Genomic DNA, 20245 nt, shown 5'->3' on the forward strand with positions numbered 1-20245 from the left:
ACTCCAAAAATGATTCTTTAATTTAATAATCAGCATTGGCCTGTATCTTATTGAGCCCCCCAAAACACACACACACACATAGACACTTGTTTTCCTGTCTATTTCTATTTTGTTTTCCTTGCTCTCCACTCTGTCCTCCAAAATGACTCAGAAATTCTCAATACTCTGGCAGCCAACATCTGGTCATTCAGAAACATTGGAATGATTGACTAGATTTCTGAGTTTCTTTCTGGATGCTGAGCATAGTGGGGATACTGCAAGCCTTTCTATTGCTTCCTCTGTGCCATCCCACCACAGCCAGCGCTGGGCTCTGCACATGACCAGCCTCCATAAATACTGCCAGGTGTCCAGTCCTTGGCCAACCTTCTTCTTCCTGTTTCCCTGTTCCTGGGCACCTGCTCTTTTATCCTACCTTCCCCACACCACTGAAGAAACCACAGCCCACTCTCTAAGTTTCTGTAAAAAAGATTCTTGAATCTGATGAGTGATTGCATGATGTAACCTTTGAAATTATTTCAAATGCTAGCATTCTGTGCAATTCCAGAAAGGCAATACCAGCTGATGAACAAAGGAATTTATTACAAAATTCCTGCTCTGTGCTCTAGGGAACACCAGGTGATGTACCTTCATTAACCTATGAGGCATCTAGTCTTACTAAGAAATCCTAGAAGTGGCTCTCAAACTATAATATGACAAGAATTATTTGGGGTGCTTAACAAAATGCTGATTCTGTGGCCTAGCTAACAGATTCTGAATCAGAGTAGTGCTAGGACACAGGATTCTTTGTTTTTTAAGAAGTCTCCCCAGGTAATTCTGATGCAGGTGGACCATAACACAATTTAAGAAACCTTGGGCTAGCCCTAACTGGTTTGGCTCAGTAGATAGAGCATCAACCTACGGACTGAAGGGTCCCAGGTTTGATTCCGGTCAAGGACATGTACCTTGGTTGCAGGCACATCCCCAGTAGGGGGTGTGCAGGAGGCAGCTGATTGATGTTTCTCTCTTATGATGTTTCTCTTTCATCAATGGTTCTAACTCTCTATCCCTCTCCCTTCCTCTCTGTAAAAAATCAATAAAATATTTTTTTTAAAAAAAAAGAAAGAAAGAAACCTTGGGCTAAAGGAACTGTATTAGCAGGTTACCTTATTTTGCATAACATGTAGCTCAACAAGCATTTAGTATAAATGGGCTGATGGCACTAATCCTGGACATCAATTTTTTTGCCTGAATTAAGAAACAGACTATTTGTAGTAATAATAGCAACAATAGCTATGACTTGCTGGGGGCTTATTCTGAGCCACTGACAGCTCTGGGTATGCACACACATTATCCACTTAATCCTCAAAACTCGCCTGGACAGGTGTTACTCTCCAAACTTTAAAGAGGACAAAGTCAAACCTTGGGAGTTAAGGCTGGCCCTAGCTAGTACATGGCTAAGCCTGGATTTGAACACAGGCATGTGTGATTCCAAAGACACTGTTTATTCTACACCACCACACTTCCTCCTTTCCTAGTAATTACTCTGAGAGGAAAGGAAGAATGATTATTATGTATGAGCTCTGCCTGGTATTAGCCTATCTCCCTGAAAATTAGAAAGAAATACGGTTGGTCATAAAGAAATAGCCCTGACAATGAGCCCAGGGGAAACTGTGGATTCTTCCACTAAATGGAGCATGAAGGACTCAGTTATTTAGCTTAATTCTTCCTAAGGCAGAGAAATAAAAAAGATGACCCTCCAGATCTTTTTCAGGCCAAGACTTCATTAAATGTTACCCTCAACTAAATACCTGTCTCCGTTCTGAGGGACTTGCTGCAGTCAGTTCCGCCAGCCTGTAGGTGCAAACATCTGGAAAGCAGGTGTTTGATTTTGTAGGTGCCAGAGGACACACAGCTGAGCTGCACAGCTGAGGGGACAAGGGAGGAAATATCTTACATTGATGTAGCACCTTTCGACTCTCCCCAAGCTCCCTTCAATGGGGAAGTGATGGAGGGCAGGAGGTGACTGGAGGGCCACCAGCTGTGGAACAGCTGCACAGGGGATCATTTAAGATGAGGACAGGAAGTGAAACACAGAAGGGTAGTTGGTCTTGGGGAGAGGTCTGAGGGAAGTGGGGAGGAATGGGGCTAAATCTTCCTGCCTGAGGCTGCTCTGGGGAGGCCTGGTTACACTCAGAGGCCAGGGACTCTGCTCCTAGTTCTGCTGGGGGAGGTGAAAGAAGGAAGGGAAAGAGCATTTTCCTTCATAAAAGCAAGAGTCACACAGGCAACATTTGTGTGCTCCTCCATTCCATGCCCCCTACCTGAAACTGGCTATGGAGTTCAAAGAGCCCACTTATCATATGCAAGGGGCCTCGGTAGTCATTTTCTTCAAATCTGTTTGTACCTTATTCCGAGTCCCTAACACAGCTTCCATTCTCATAAGAGGTTTCTCCTCAGAATGGTGCCAACATTAGAGAGGTCCCTCTGATCATGGTAATGGATCCACCTGGTGCCTGCTAGGATGTACCTTATGCCAGCCTGAGCTGTCCCTTCCAGTCCAGTGTCCACTGTGCCCCAAGTCCAGCCTTCCTAAGTCCCACACCACCTTTCCCTCCCAGACCAGCCTCCTCTCCAGGGCACCACAGGACACCCCAACACACCCTAAGAATGTCTACACTCTGCCTTGCCATTTTCTACATTCACCTCCCCTTATTTCCCTCTCACTCTAGGACACAGATAATCTCTTGGAGTCTTCAGGCATTCACAAAAGACAGAGCCTTCGACTTTAATGTAGCTTCCACATGCCATCCTGTAAGGAAAGGAATTAATAAATGCAACACTTATATAGCCTTTTATGTGCTAATCACTATTCTAAGTATTTTATATGTGTTGGGTTATTTAATTCTCACAGAAACGTTACAAGGTAGGCCCTATTGTTATCTCATTTTACAGGGTAGGAGAGTGAGGCACAAAGAGACTAAATAACATGTCTGAAGTCATACAGCTGGGCAGTGACAGAATTGGGATTTGAACCCTAGCAGTCTGTCTGTTGAGTCACAAGTTACTATTTTCTGAAACTAAATAAGGGAGAAACAATTAACATTTTAAAATTTACCTGCCCACACTAGGAGATCAGTGAATAAGTTTCCTAGTTGTCCCTTGATACTCTCCCAGTACCACCAGGATATGAGAGAAGTTGTCTCTGCTCAAATGCCACCAGCAAAAAAAAAAAAAGGACAAGAAGAGATTCCCAAAAATTGAAAAATGAGTTCTGCTTCAAAAAGATTAACCTGGAATGGACAAAATTTTAAACCAGGAGTAACTGATTTACTTTGAGGAGCAGGGTTTAAAGTTTAAACCATCAATAAAAATGGTGGCTGAGTTCAATTAAAAAAATAATAAATTGCACTTCTAAAAATCTGACTTGAATGATGTTTTTGCCTGAGCATATGTCCTCAATCAGCTAGTAAAGTACAAATGTGTTCTTAAAAATAGATGGGTAGATAGATAGATGTATAGATGATAGATGATAGATGATAGATATATGATGATAGATAGATGACAAATAGGTGATAGATAGATAGATAGATAGATAGATAGAGAACTTGTCTAATTGGGAGTAGTGTGGGGGTCCACAAAAATTTCAAGTAAAACCATCAGATAGCAATGTATTTTCCATAATAAGAAGTGAATTCTGTTTCTTTCTCACCATCCCTAATCTCCCTCCTGTGCTCCCTGCTCAGATTTCTTGGCCCTTTGAAAGCAACATGGCACAATCCAACTGCTTTATTCTTCCCCTAAATGACCCTCTCTCCTATATTCTCTACCTTATTGTCATCTTTTCCATCTTCCAAGTCTGAAACCCAAGAGTCAGCCTGTATTTTTCTCTCCATAAGTCTCTACTATCAAATTGGTCTCCAAGAACTATTGACCCTTTTTTTCTAAATACCTCCCAATTTCATTTCTTCTCCATCCTCCATTCCACTTTAATAAGTTCAGGTGCTCATTATTCTTCCCTGGGTTTTTTCCACAGCCTACAGCTGGTCTCCTGGGCCCTCTTCTTCCTCTAATCTCAACTCTTTCCCACTGTCACCAATCATCTTATGACTATGATGTCCCTCCTGTGGTTCCCACAATACTGAAAGAATAAACTCAAGTGCCCTCATTCGCTTTCAAGGTTGACACAATTTGTCCCCAAGCCCAACTAATCAATTTCACTTCTCGCCCCCTGAACATCACAGTCCCTGTGTTACACACAGTCCCCAAATGCCACAGTCCCTGGATCACAACCCACCAGACAGCCACAGTTTTTTCCCCTGTTTAATTTTTACATGTGTCATTTCCTTTCCCTGGAATTCACTTCTCCCTTTTAACTGAACACAAGAATCAGCCGCAACATCACCTCTGTGATGACACCTTGCTACTTACGTAAGCAAGTTGAGCATCTTGTATAAAAACCCCAAATCTGCATTTAAATATAAAGGAATAAATATAATTGAGTTAGATGTCTTTAGACTCCAGATTATGAGGTCCTATATCAATGATGGCGAACCTATGACACGCGTGTCAGAGGTGACACGCGAACTCATTTTTTTGGTTGATTTTTCTTTGTTAAATGGCATTTAAATATATAAAATAAATATCAAAAATAGACATCTTTGTTTTACTATGGTTGCAAATATCAAAAAAATTCTATATGTGACACGGCACCAGAGTAAAGTTAGGGTTTTTCAAAATGCTGACACGCCGAGCTCAAAAGGTTCACCATCACTGTCCTATATAGTCCCAATAACTATAAGAGAGCCTAAACACAGGAGACAACTCAGAATTTCTTCTATGAATAAAGTAGATATAACGGTACAAAACAGTTTATCAAATGTAGCCTCATTTTATCCCATGAAAAGTCAGCATAGTGTAAGATTGGGAGGGCAGAATGCCTGGGGTTGAATCCTGGCTCCACTTGCCTGCTTTCTTATCTCAAGCAATTTACTTAACCTCTCTATGCCTCAGTTTTCTCATCTGAAAAATGAGATACTATTAGTACAGACTTCCAAGGGTTGTTTGAACATTAAATGAGTTCTATGCATGGAAGGCACTTAGAAGAATGTCAAGCAAATACTAGTAGCACACACTCAATAAACTATGGTTACCATTATCAGCTTTATAAAAATTACTTACAATATTTTATTACTAAGACCCCTTTCACATACATCCCTTTCTTCCAAATGGTTTGGAGTATAAAACCAAGCAATACCAAGTCAGCTTTCTAACTCATATTATATTCCATTATCAGTGTTTTAAAACAGGGATGGGCAGTATTTCCTCACCAAACCTTTCTTGCTAGCTTCTCTCTGGTCCAGGAGAGCAGATACCATGTTTATACCCTGCCTGTTTCCTCATTTTTCTTTTCCACTCAATGATTGTTCTAGAGCAGAATTTCTCCTTGGACCTAAGAACCTCCTGGGGAAATGTGCTGAACTGTAGAGCCCAGGGCACACTCAGATTCTGATTCAGTAGATCTGGAGTGGAGCCCCAGAATCGGCATTTTTACAGCTCCCAAACTGACACTGTTATAAATGCTGCACACTCTTCTTATTGTCTTAATCCCTCCAAGACCTACGGCGGCGGGGAGAGGAGAAGTCTTTCAGAATCTTTCAGAACAAAGGGAGGAGGTGGCTATAGTCACAACAGCTGGAAGGCATGTATCGCATCTCTTTATCTGCTGTGTTGCCAAGCCCTCTGTCAGCACTCCATAAATAATAATCACCACGATAATAATAGCTGGAATAAGTGCACTGAAATTAAACACAGGAAAAGTGGAGCCACAGCTGGAATGTGCAGCAGCATAATGATGTGGGGGAGGAGAGCCCCACAGCGACCCCATCGCCTGTCTCCCTAACCACAGGGCAAAGAGCAAGCAGACCTCTTACAGTAATGTGGATGCAAGATATTCCATAGAGAATCTTCACATGATGTTTGTGACCCTTCAGGTGACCTCACTGAGCCCAGACAGGACTGGTGTTCCTGGGGACCACTTCAAACCACACTCCTTCACACAGGCATCAAAGACCATGCCCAACCCCAGAAGTCACCCAAAATCTCCCATCCAACACCTGGAGATATAGTCTCCTGAGCTCTGTTGCTATGCTTACATCATGAGGGATGCCATGCTCCTGGTGACCCCACTCAATCTAGGCAACTCTGACAATGAAACATCATGGTTATGATGTACATTTTTAATTTCACCACCTGATTCTCTTTCTGCACTGTGAAACGATGTACAACAAATCACATCTTTTTTTCACGGAGAATCTTCAAATACTGATGGGTCCCCAAGGAACATTCACATCTCTGGTCTCCTCTTAACTTGACCCTACTACTTGGTTATTATCCTTCTTAAAGTATATCTGTATCTCTTAAAACTGACCACACTGTTTCTAGAATCATGCCCCTCCTTTTTACAGATCTGGAAATTTAGATCCAAAGAAGTTAAGCAAGACTTCCTGAAAGTCATGAGTATAGGCACATGGCACATGTCATCTGCTTGGGGCCACAGCTTGGACTGAGGGTGGCCATGGAGTCCTCCTGGGTCCCCACCTTGTCTCCTCTACCCCACCAGCAACCTCCACATCTCATCTGCCTTCTCTTTGTGGATGCCATGGGGGTGCTGGTGGGCATGAGAGATGTTTTGTGGGCCCCTAGGAGGAACGGCCTCAGTGGGCGGCAGGAAAATTCTATTTACAGCCACCTCATTTGCACAAGCTGAGGATCTGGGCAGCAGGCTGGACTCGTCCAGGATGTGATGCTCTCAGATATGCCAGATTGTTATCACTGTCAAATACAATTTCCTTTGCCCCTCCGCCAGGCCCATGGTGTCCATCTGTTTATGGAAACGGTGTGGTCCTGGCTGGGTATTTTTAGACAGAGCCTTTGTTGGGCAGGAGTGACTTCCCACCAGAGCTCCACCTGTCAGCGCCATCCAGCTTCTCTTCTTCAGTTATTTGTTGTAAAATTCTAATAAATAAAAACACAAAACAGGGGGCTGAAGTTCCTCAGAATGCAGTGGGTGCTGAACTTTCACCCCACCTACTCCTCCAAGGGTAGATTTTCCTGTTTTGATTTGCTTCCATTTTTGTTTTTGTGGGTTTTTTTCTTTTGTAGTTATTTTTTCTTCTGTCATTATCTGGAAAAAGAATAATATGCAGCTCCTCCCACATCCATTAAAAAATAAGCTTTATTTGAGGACTTCCTGGAGAGTGGGAAATTGCTCTGTGTGCTTGTGACAGCTAAGTCTAAGGAGGAAGAGAGGAAATAAAATGAGAGGCACGGGGAAGAAACAATATTTCAGTGTTAACACTATTGGGTCATTAATAGGCTGTTAGTGACCAACCAATCCAAATATCATTTTAGAGATGAAGAAACTGAGGCACAACAAAGGGAAGGTAGATCATAGCTCAGAAAGCAATTCCAGAGCATAAAGCACCAAAAATTAAACATAAAATAACTAAGATATTATTATTCCCAGCTCTGTGCCATTTGGAGCATAGGATAAAGCTATAGGAATATTGGGGTCCTGATATGGACCTGAGACTGAAGGTTCTGGGGAAAGGAGATGACTTCAGGACAAATGGAGCTAAAAGTTGCAGGCCAGTAGCCAATGTTTCAGAATGTGAGTGTCATTGTGTGGGGAAGGAAGGATAGTGGCAAATTAAAACAGCCTCTTATGGCCCTGGCTGGTTTGGCTCAGTGGATGGAGCGTCGGCCTGCCGACTGAAGGGTCCCAGGTTCGATTCTGGTCAGGGGCATGTACCTTGGTTGCGGGCACATCCCCAGTAGGGGGTGTGCAGGAGGCACCCATTCGATGTTTCTCTCTCATCAATGTTTCTGACTCTCTATCCCTCTCCCTTCCTCTCTGTAAAAAAAAAAAATCAATAAAATATATTTTAAAAAATAAATAAATAAATAAAACAGCCTCTTTTGGGAGAAGAGCCTTAGAAAGAAGAGGTGATAGGAGGGAGAAGAAAAGGCTGGTAACACTTAAAGATAACTTATCTCAACGCTTTAGAAATTAACTGTGTCCATTTTCGTGGTGGTTTCAATTGAATCTCATCCTATTCTGAACTGTGATATTAACCAAAGCTTTGGGAAATTGACTTTAAATTTTCTCTTGAAAATTTTTTCTTGATGTATGCTTGCCTCCAAACTTCAACTATTTGTATAGAATTTAAACAATATAAATTATTAAAGACTTGACTTGGGATGTCCTAGTTCAGTGGTTGGCAAACTCATTAGTCAACAGAGCCAAATATCAACAGTACAACGATTGAAATTTCTTTTGAGAGCCAAATTTTTTAAACTTAAACTATACAGGTAGGTACATTGTTATTAACTTAATTAGGGTACTCCTAAGGCTTAGGAAGAGCCACACTCAAGGGGCCAAAGAGCCGCATGTGGCTCGCGAGCAGCAGTTTGCAGACCACTGTCCTAGTTGGTATTACCCCTGCTGAATATTGAGGATATTTGGACTGGGGATGCAAATTTTCAGAGTTCTTCACTGGCCAGGCCCAGCATGCACCCCTGAACAGCTTCAGAAAGAGTTGGCAGGCCTGCTGGTCCAAGATGAGCAGATGGACATGGGGCATGAGGGAAGCATGCATCTGCAAGCTTAAAGAAAAGTAAGAGGAGAGAACCAAGATGGTGGCATAGGTAAACACCTAAATTTGCTGCTGCGCACAACCACATTAAAACTACAACTAAAAGACAAAACGAATACCATTTAGAACCACAGGAAGGCTGGCTGAGAGGAAATTCTACAACCAGAAGGAAAGAGAAAAGCACATTGAGTCCGGTAGGAGGTCCAGAGGTACAGAAGAGCGGAGATACGAGGCGCGAGCAAAAGGGGCTGGCAGCTGGGTACGCTGTTGTCTTTTTCAATGGGGAGGGAGAAACAAGCTCTCGACTGCTCTGAACTCCAGTTCTGGGTGAGAATTTGGGGACCCAGACTCATACGGAGAGAAAATGGACTGTCTGGCATCAGGCCGGAATGTGAGGGCAGCTTTCTCGCAGAGGTGCTTGCAGTGGTCATTGTTCCTGCACGGGGCCACAGGATACAGACCCCTGGGACCTATCCGAGGCAGAGCAGGCTAGCAGCCATTGCTGTTTGCTCCGCCCTGGTGATTCTCTGAGACCCCGCCCCACCCAATTTACAACCCCACCCAAGCTGTGCACAGAGGCTTTTGCATATAAATGGCCTGGCCTTTATCTGCATAAAAACCTGGGCAGACTCAGTGAGCGCCAAAGCCCCACTGAAGCAAGTCCTGCCCATAAGGGTATCTCCAGCACAGAAGTTCTCCCACTGTAAACACAGCTGATTCTCACAGCCAATTGGCCTGGAGGTCAATTCCACCCAGTGATACCAACAGCAACTACAACAAGACTGTGCACACAGCCCACAAAGGGGTGCACCAAGAGTGTCCACCTCACATAATTAAGGAGGCTGAGCCACTGGGCCCTATAGGACACCTAGCATACACAAAGCCACAGGAAAGTAGCCAAAATGTGGAGACAAAGAAACAGGTCACAAATGAAAGAAATGGAGGAAAGCAAACTACTGGATATAGAGTTCAAAACCATGGTTATAAGGTTACTCAAGAATCTTCTAGAAACCTCCGAGAAATAGAGTGAGAACTTCAAGGATATGAAAAAGGACCAATTAGAAATTAAGCATACACTGACTGAAATAAAGAATAATATACAGAGATCCAACAGCAGACTAGAGCAGTGATGGCGAACATTTTGAGCTCGGCGTGTCAGCATTTTGAAAAACCCTAACTTAACTCTGGTGCCGTGTCACATATAGAAATTTTTTGATATTTGCAACCATAGTAAAACAAAGATGTATATTTTTGATATTTATTTTATATATTTAAATGCCATTTAACAAAGAAAAATCAACCAAAATAATGAGTTTGCGTGTCACCTCTGACACGCGTGTCATAGGTTCGCTATCACTGGACTATAGGATCCCAAGAATCAAGTCAAAGATTTGAAATACGAGGAAGCAAAAAACACCTAACTGGAAAAGCAAAAGGAAAAAAGAATACAAAAATATGAAGATAGTGCAAGGAGCCTCTGGGACAACTTCAAGCGCACCAACATCCGAATTATAGGGGTAGCAGAAGAAGAGAGAGAGCAAGATATTGAAAACCCATTTGAAGAAATAATGACAGAAAACTTCCCCTACCTGATGAAAGAAATAGACTTACAAGTCCAGGAAGCACAGAGAACCCCAAACAAAAGGAATCCAAAAAAGATCACACCAAGACACATCATAATTAAAATGCCAAGGGCAAAAGACAAAGAGAGAATATTAAAAGCAGCAAGAGAAAACCAGTTAGTTACCTACAAGGGAGTACCCATATGACTGTCAGCTGATTTCTCAACAGAAACTATGCAGGCCAGAAGGGAGTGGCAAGAAATATTCAAAGCGATGAATAGCAAGAACCTACTACCAAGATTACTATTCTCGGGGGTAGGGGGTATAAGGGGTGCGGGAAGAGACTGGACAAAAATCTTACACCTATGGACGAGGACAGTGGGGGGTAAGGGCAGGGGGTGGGGTGGGAACTGGGTGGAGGGGAGCTATGGGGGTGGGGGAAGAGGAACATCTGTAATAATCTGAACAATAAAGATTTATTTTTAAGAAAGAAAGAAAAGTAAGAAGAAGGCCTGACTTGGGAATCAGGAGACCTGGCTCCACATCTGGCTCTGGAACTATTAGTCACATGCCCACAAACTATCACTTCTATTCTCAAGCAAAAAGTTGTTCATATGCCAAGGATGGGAATGGGGTGAAAAAGACCCTGAGGTTTCCACCAACTAATAGATTACATCTCAGGGACAGGGTCAAGTAGTGGGTAAGTTTGCCCACCTTTCTCGGAGGATTTACAGGTGCATTTCTGAGCAGGCCAAAGAAGCTTTACCACATGAATGAAGTGCATGAGCCACCCTAGATCTCCAAATTCCCTTCTACTTTGATCCAGGTGCTTGTCCTATGACTAAAGCTAGAGAGGGGTCACCTGCGAATTTTCTAGAAACCAGTAGAGCCACTGCCCAATGGCTGACCACCCTATCTATATGTTCTCAAATAGTCGTAGTGCTTACTAAAATGCAGATCCTTGGGCTGACTTTGAACTTACAAAATCAGAATTTCCAATGGAAAGACCTGGTAATCTGTATTTTAATAACTTCCCTTAGGTAATTCTGATATAGAGTCCTATTTAAGAACTCTAGCTTCAAAGAATACAAAAATATATTGCCATCCTTCTCCCATCTGGAAAGTACAGACAGCTGGTTGACTGTGAGTTGGCCATTTATTACATAGCTTGAGAGCCTCCTGCAGCAAGGCCCCTTAAATGTGCTGCGGCCCAAGCAGAAACCAATATGGTCCACCATAGGGACATGCAGTGGTTAGAGAACAGATGAGAGAGTGGGGGAGACAAACCCTCAGACAAATAATTAAAATACAACTCAGTGTTAGAGGTATAATGAGAAATGTTGAAATATGATTGGCCATTAGGGAAAGCAGTATAGTAAGGAGCAAGAGGAAAGAGTGTGGCCTTCAGAAACATAGCCTGGGTTTGAATCCCACTCCATCACTTACCAACTGTGGATTCCTGTGGGCCTCAGTTTTCTATTTTTGTAAAGTGGATTGAATACTCAGAAATTCATGAAAATCAAATAAATTACTGGCACAGAATTGATACTTGGTGACTTCCAGCCCCTTCCTTCTTGCCCTTAAACGTTACTAATGACACACTGTCCTCCAGGATGACACAGAGATAAAAATGATATCTTATCAGGAGCTCTTGGTAAGCCCAGTTCTCACGGATAATAACATATTTATCTAGGTGTCTGAGAAAAAAGCATTTCATTTTATTTCCCATTGTTAGGCTGAAAATAAGACTCCCATCCTCTGGGGATCTTCGGGGCTGTTTTTTGTTTTTGTTTTGTTTTTGGCTCTTCAGAGAGTTATGGACCCCTGAGAGTGGCATGTCCTGGAAACAGAATGCTTGCTTTTCCAAATAAAATGGGAGTGGGGTCCTCGAGGCTTCTCCTCTCGACAGAGGGGTCCAGCATGGTCTGGGATAGAGGCCAGCATCTCTTCTCTGAGGACATGTCAGTCTAAGATGCCAGGACAAGTGACGGTTGTTTGTTTCTTCTCTGTCAGCTGTGTCTAAGCACCATTTACAAAGTGCTTTCCCAAGCAGGACTGACAGCATGATGATGTCAACACAATGGTGGCAATGACCTCTGAAAGACCCTCCCACACCTCCTCCAAATCTTTGCTCAACTATTACCTTCTCAGTGAGACCTATCCTGACCACCCCATGAAAACTGTAATCTGTCCACATTCCAGCACTCCCCATCTCCCTTATCCTGTTCCATGTTTTCAAATATTCTTTCTCATATGCAGCAGCCATGAAAACACATGCTACAGACCTCCATCTCCAGGCCACATTGTTTGCCAAGGGCCTAAGCTACAATGATTTTAAATCCATCACTGAGTTAGGCTGTTCCCAGCCAGTGACTGAGTACATCAAAGACTCCTGATGTCTAGCTTTGGCCAAACCAGGATGTCTCCACCCAACCTTCTCTCCGTCTCTCTCTTCACTAAGGGTCAGACTTGCATGGTGGTCTATGGCTCCTCCAAGCCTTCTCTGGCAGCCTTTCTACTTTTTTTCACACAGGCATTTCCTCTAAGGAACTCCTCGCATGTTGACCTGACTTGGTGTTTGCTTCTCAGAAGAGCCAGGCTAACACCATATAGCATTTATCTATGAACATGCTAAATTCTTTGCTTATTATATTTATTTTATTTTCCATCTCTATCCATACATAAGAAGACAGGATTTTTTTTTAAACTATTCTGTTTATTGGTATATTCCCAGGTACCTAGAAGGTGACACATAATGAATAGTAATTTAAAAAATAATTCCCATTTTATAGATGGGGAAATAAAGCTCAGAGAGGTTGTGACTTCCTCAAGTGGCTCAGCCTGTAAGTGGTAAAACTATATTCAGAATCCTGGCCTTCTGACTCCAAAGCTCTGATCTTTCTTCTCTCTTTGCTCATTATCACCTGTCCTCTTTTCCTCTCCTCTTACCCACCTCTCTTTGTTCTCCATTTCTCTTTGTTTCTCTACTTATTGGTCTTTATTTTTGTCCTTTTTCTCATGATGTTATTTACTTCTCATGTGTTCAGTCTTCATGGTGTGTGTGGTGTGTGGTGTATGTATGTGTGTAATGTGAGGAGTATGTATGGGGGTAATGTGTGTGTATATGAGGTGTGTGTGTTTACAATGTGACTGAGATGGACTGGTGCATCGATATTACTCAGAGATGTTGGATTCAAAAAGGAGAGAAGTTGGGCCTAAAGGCAGCCATGAAGGTATAGAACTGAAAGACTTCATAAGAAGCTGAGAAAAGAGAGTCTGTAGAGCAAATGCCACAGATGGGGGTTAAATGACTAGGACCCAACCCTACTAGTCACTGACTTTGTGACTCTGACCCAGTCCCTTAACCCCTTTCACTGTCATAATCTCCACTTTAGGAATTCCAGCTCAATGTTCTCCTCAGCAACAAAGACCAAACAAATGGTGAGTGGGAAAGAACTTTTTAAGTAGGAACAACTGTGAGCACCCTTAAGGAAGGACAAGCAGACACAGGTCATGAGACCCATGGCCAGGTTTGGAGTTTCTCTCCCATTCTCCTTTGGCCCCTGGGTGCTGCTGCCCATCTGAGTGGTTAGAAAGAGGAACTGCCTTCAGCCTATGGTATTTGGGCAGCAACAAAGAATTTCCGGACAGTGAGTGTGGGAGAGGTGATGGAACAGGTGCCCAGGAAAGGCTGGGGAGTCACCTTCCTGATGTGTGGGATCAATCTCCCTGTGTCTAGGGTGATTTTCACAAGGTCTTGAGTACACACCTTGGAGAAGAGACTCATTAGGCTCAGGAGGACAGCAGATGGTGGATGGAGCCCAGGAGAGCGGGACAGTGGGCTCAGTGTTGCCTGCAGGAAGAGGCATCAACTGTTCCAGACACTGTGCCAGAGCCATGAGGGGCTGAAGGAGAGTTGGCACAGCCCTGCTCAAAGTCCTCCCAGCTTTGAGACTCTGGCTCTTGAGCCTTAAGGAGGGACAAATGGGGAGAATGGGGAGATCTGGTGTCCTGACTTCCTTTTTCCAATCATATAGGATGATAAAAGGCAAAATGGGGTAACAGTTTTACTTTGTGCATTCTGTCCTGCCTGGCCCAACATCTGTCAAAGGTCACATCACACATTCTAAAGGGCCTACAGCTGTGTAGTAGCAGAAAGCTTCTGATGCAGCAGAAAATGTTCCTTTTGGGCCTTGATAATAGCTCCAAGAAGTCTTCACTGATTTTCGTCACTGAAGTGCTCCACTAGCTCCAAGACTGGAGTGCTGGAAGTCAGGGAAACTAATTGAAAACTCTGCCAATGACTTGATAAATTACAGGGAAGATGGGCAAATGAACATGTTCTCTCCAAAAGGAGGCATGAGAAAGGGGCATCAGGAGGGCAATGATGCCCAGGCCACTGTGGAGGTGCTCAACATGCCCACCAGGTGTGTAGTCATACCCATGGTCCTCACAACCTGTGCACAGGTGAAATTCTCTATGATCAGAACCCTTCATTACTGCTGTAGGAGTCCTCGCTTACTTGCAGGGCTGGGATGAAGATGGAATGAGATCGAGTTTGTGAAAACACTTTGAAAGTACTTTTGAAAGGTTCTGTGCAAAGTGAGTTGTCTTTAGCTTATAAAGTCTGATGCCATGGGGCTCTGAAGGAAGTTGTCTTCCAAGTTGGCATAGGAGAAACAACCGAGGTGGGCCAGGTGACCCCAGCCTGCCTTTAATGCTGATTTAATGAACACTGTATCTCTTCGAGTCTCAATTTCTTCACTTGTACAATGGATGGAGAGACAGATAATTTGGAGTATCTCTTGCAGCTCAGACATTTTGGGATTCTGATCACACAACCCCAGATGCAAGGGGCTCAATTCCACACATTCTCTTACCTAGTAGCCTCATGTCTTCGCCTATTCTTATCTTCACTCTAGATTGGGGATGAAATATCCAGACACACAACAAGCCCAGTCAGTACCTGCATGCCCCCTCCCTGCTCACTCTCCTATACTCCCTGCCCAGTTTATTCCAATGGAATAGATAACAGAAGATAGAAGAAAAATTCCTTTCTCCAGCTTTACCACTCTCAAGCATGCTTCCTTAGGGCCCTCGGGACATCTAAGCCTCTTTCTCCTCATATGTGTCTCCTCTGAGGGTGAAAATAAAATCAATAGCTCTGTGGATTTGGGGCAGTGGGAAGTTGGGAAGTGGCACAATGCACTCAGTTCAGGAGAACATGGGAATGCTCACAGCCCTGGAGATTAATTCTAGCAGCTGTTGATGAGGATCTGAGAGGAAGTCCCAGAAGGTTCACCCACTCTGCAAGGCACTGCCTGGCCTGGCCCAGTGCTCACACTTCCTGGATGTCAGCCAGGCCATCCAGGCCAGACCAGAACCAGAGAAAGGACAGCAATGGAGCCAAATATATCTTGAGCCTGGAAGGATTTCATTCCACTGAGTCATAAACTCATGGAATTCCATGAGTCCTTAGAGTTCGGTCTTGCTCAGGAATTTCCTCCACAGTTTCCCTGTCTGCTCATCCTTCTGCCATTGCTTGACCATTTTCATTGACAAGGTGTTCACTATCTCATAAAACAGCCTGTTCCATGTAGGGACAGCTCTGGATGATAAATATCCCTGCATGGACTGAACCAAAATTGCCTCCAAGGAGCCTGGTAAGTGTCCTCTGGGGTTTTATAGAATTACATGTCTACTTGACCACTACCTCCCTCCTGTCTCCTTTGGCTCTATGGCTGGGGCATAACTTGTGACTGGGACACCACTTCTCTATAACTACACTTGGCAGCTCTCTAGGAAAAATGTACAAAAAGAAATAACATAGAGAACCCTAAAGGGTCCTGTGGTTTAGGCATTCTAACTCCCTAAATGATAAAGAAACATTAAGTGATAAAATCCTTAAACCTAAAAATTGGTCACAGCACCCAGCCCCATGCTCTTCTTGTCTTTCTGTCCTTATCTGGGTTTTGCCCTTGCACTTCACTCAGAGGAAGCCATCAAGGAGGTGAAGAAATAGAGGAACCAAGTTCTGAGTCATGGTCACCTCAGTCTGTCAAAAATAACAAATGAAGGAAATAGCCATGTGACCTTCATAAAGTTGGTGCTCCCCCTCTGTCACTCTTTGACTCCTGTCCAGTGTCCATCCATGGGTTTTGACCAATCAGGATCACAGTGTCTGATAGATCCTCTTACCATCTCATTGAGAGGACATGAGAGTCACTGAGTTCCTCTCTGAAAATTATGAGTCATCCCATCTCTTCCACCCCTACTACATAAAGCCTTGGGGTTAAGGTGGTCTCAGATCTCTGTGAGAAGGTCTCCATGTGTTCAGAGAGAAAATAAGGTCTTGGGTGACATTCCAAGGTCCCTGCACTGTGAAACTGATAGCAAAGGGGACATGCGGCATGTTACTGGGAGGGCTCAGAAGGAGGACAGCCTCTATAGGTATCTTGGAGACCCGCTGGGTGCATTATCAGCCAGCATGGATCAACATATGCCATTATAAAGCAGACAGCAGGGATTGGCAAATCCAAAGCCCAATAGTGACCTGGAGGCCAGCATGACCACAGCACCGTGCTCTCTCGTCAAAATGTCGAGAGGGCATGGTTCACCGGATGGTGGCTTGATTTGCAGATCCTGGCTCCTGCTGGGACTCCTCAACCTTCCTGAGCTGCAAGTGCAAAAATGACTCAGGCCAAAAAGAGTGTTTCCATGTAAGCAGCCCAAACTAGATTCCACACAAATATCATCACCCAGCTCAATTCCCCAGGCTTTCCAGCCATTCCTAACCTACCTCACCACATATACTGAGGGACACCCACCTTCGCTGAGGCCCCACCTTAGAAGGTGCTTATGATCCATTTTGCCACCATGAAGAGGAGCCTCCCAAAAGATGAAGCCAGTGCTGAAGAGAGCAAAGTGAGAGAGACAGATTCTCAATGTCGTTTGAGTGCTTGATGCAACTATAGCTTTAGTAGCTCTCCCTCTGATCTTTAGGTCTCTGGGCTAGAAGGAAAAAGGGTTGATACTGATCCAAAAATTCTTCCTGGAACCTCTGTATCCCTTTGTTAAGTGTGAAAAAAGCAATCCCTCTCAATAGGATATCATTAAATAATCTGAGTCACCAACATCAGTCCCAGCAGACTAGAGAAAAAAGACCTCCTAAAAAGTAGAGACTGTGGGAGGACATAGTGCATTTTGGAGTATGTTATTATGTGTATTGGGAGAGGAGGTTTTTGTTTAATAATACAGGTAATTTATAAATACACCATTCTAAAAATTTTTTAATGTAATACATAAAAAGTATTAAATCCTAAAAGTCCCCTTTAGTTATATCTTATCTTACCTTGTCAATCCCACTGCTTTCCTTAGAGGTCACTTTACTGCATATCCTTCCACACTTTTTTCTTTCTATTTGTGTAAATGCATATTCACATATACACAGAAAGTTTATTTTCCTTCTCACATAAATAATGTAGCAAAAATCATGTCAAAATATGTATTCACCACATTAGACTTAATCCTAGGCATGTATCAATAAAATATTTCCCAGCTTTCCTTGCAATTAGGTTGGGAACATGTAGCTGAGTTGTAGTCAATAGGAATGTGAATGGAAGTCACATGTCACTTCTGGTCCAAGAGTTATGACTGAGAATGCTTTCTCCTTGGTGACTCTGATTCATCCCATGGCTAAATGGAATTATAAAATGAAGGCAGCATGGGTTCCAGGTCCCCACTTGGAAGAAAGCCACATCAAAGAGCCAACTGACCCACACTGGACCATGATGTGAGCAAGAAATAAACCTTAGTCATGTTAAGTTTCTGAGATTTGCTGTTACTAAAGAATAGCCTAGACTATTCTGACTACTACAAATACAATTTTACTCTACCCATTGTTCTGTGTTTTTTTTCTTCTTAAGGGTATGTATATACAAGTCATTTATCTTCTCCTCAGCAGGATAACATAAAGTCATTGTGAGGGAATTAAGTGAGAACACTGAACTGAACATAAATTCTCTGAAACTCTAGAAACCCTTTTTTCTTCCTCTCTTGCATGCCTTCCTTATAGCACCAACTCATGTTCCAAAGGAGGCCTGAAACTTTGGGGTTTTATTATCCCTCTTGGAAACAGAATAGATTCTATGCTTTGTGGTACGCTAAGAAGACTTCTTTGTCCCTGTAATGCAGTGGTTCTCAACCTGTGGGTCGCGACCCCTTTGGCGGTCGAACAACCCTTTCACAGGGGTCACCTAAGACCATCCTGCATATCAGATATTTACATTACGATTCATAACAGTAGCAACATTACAGTTATGAAGTAGCAACAAAAATAATTTTATGGTTGGGTCACAACATGAGGAACTGTATTTAAAGGGCCAGAGGTTGAGAACCATGTATCTTATGCTGGACCATCACAGGACAAAAAAAATACTACCATTAGCTGTATACAGTCATCCCTCAGTATTTGCATGGGATAGATTCCAGGACCTGTACAGATACCAAAATATACAGATGTTCAAGTCCGGTATATAAAATAGTGTAATATTTGCATATAACTTATGCACACCTTCCCATATATTTTAAATCACTCCTAGATTACTTATTAATACCTAACACAATGTAAATACTATGTAAATAGTTGTTATGCCTTTTTGTTTAGACTAGAGGATAATGATAAGAAAAGAAGTCTAAACATGTTCAGTACAGATGCAACCATCATAGGCCTAACTACATAGTACACATCAACAACAATGCAACAATTTTTTTCTGAATATTTCCAATCCACAGTTGGTTGAATCCGCAGGTACAAAATCTGCAGATATGGAGGGCCAACTGTACTTCTTTGGGTCTGGAGGCTTTAAGATTTCCTACAAATACTCCAGGAAACATAACACTCTAAATCTCAACTAGTTAAGTGAAGATTAGTGATTCAAGCTGAGATCTTTATGGTAATAGGGTGTGGGATGGTGAACAAGAACACCAAGATAAGAAGGGAGGTGAAAGAAGAACACAAAGTTATTTGATTCTTCACAGTTCTATTTCATTTATTTAAAAGCACATTTTCCCAGTATAGTATCTGCTAAGTCTGTTGTTTCTAATTCTTGGAAAAGTGGTCACCCACATGGGGAATCCCTGACAACACTCCATTAACCAGAGTGTCCAAGCAACTAGAGGCCCCAGGGATGTTCAGTTGGGAAGCATAATGATGATGAATCCTGTCCATATTGTTTATGAGTTAACAACTGGTTTATTATGTAGGATGTTCTGGGTCACTCCTGGGAAACTATTTAAACAAATAATCAGCAGTTAAATGACCTAATAGAAAAAGTGTTGTCAGGTTCTTGGAAGAGAACCATGATTTAAAGCTATTCATAGATTCTTAGAATTGGAATGTACTTTCATTATCTTCTAAGATTCCTTCATTACAATAGTGAGTAAACTGGAGCCTAAAGAAGTTAAGGAACTTGCCCAGGGTTAAAATTTGCATTCTTTACACATACCTTTACCACCAAAGGGCTGATGTCATTTTCACCGCACTGACATCTCCCGGGGTTATGGAGAGAGCACTGGAATATGAGCCACAAGACCTGTGTCTAGTATAGGATCTGACACTCTAACCTTGGCCAAGGCACTTAACCTTTCTGTTAAGGTCTACTGTAAAGCTCTTAGGAGCCTGTCAGTTTTATGGCTCCTTTATAAAGAAAATAGCTTCATGCAGTCATTTCCTGCAAAAATTGCTATAACTTATGCTTCAAGTATAGACCCTACCAACCCTGCCACCTCATCACAACTTCTCTTGCCAGGGAGAGAGGACAAGTAGTTTTCATACTATTCCATCTCTGAGGTCATTGATCTTTCCCTCAGATATCAGCAGCTCTCTTTTGGGATGCTTAAGTGCTAATCAAAATGGACTCGCTTGGGTATCTACCCAGTATCTCTCATCCCTCTCTCCTTTCTAGGAAGCTAGTTTTGTTCGGGTCTCTGTCCTCCCTCACTTATCAATGTGCCTTCAGATGTGGGTTCTGAACTCACTGACCCAATCAC

The 20245-nt window shown here is 42.9% G+C and overlaps 1 long non-coding RNA gene across 2 annotated transcripts in view; it reads right to left on the reverse strand.

The window, feature by feature from the left end:
• Positions 1 to 20245, reverse strand: part of LOC139015546 (uncharacterized) — a 109673-nt gene that overhangs the window by 2330 nt on the left and 87098 nt on the right. The window lies entirely within an intron of this gene.

This window comes from Myotis yumanensis, unplaced genomic scaffold, assembly GCF_028538775.1.
Source record: "Myotis yumanensis isolate MYYU_CA2020_CCGP unplaced genomic scaffold, mMyoYum1.0.hap1 SCAF_8, whole genome shotgun sequence".
Lineage (NCBI taxonomy): Eukaryota > Metazoa > Chordata > Mammalia > Chiroptera > Vespertilionidae > Myotis > Myotis yumanensis.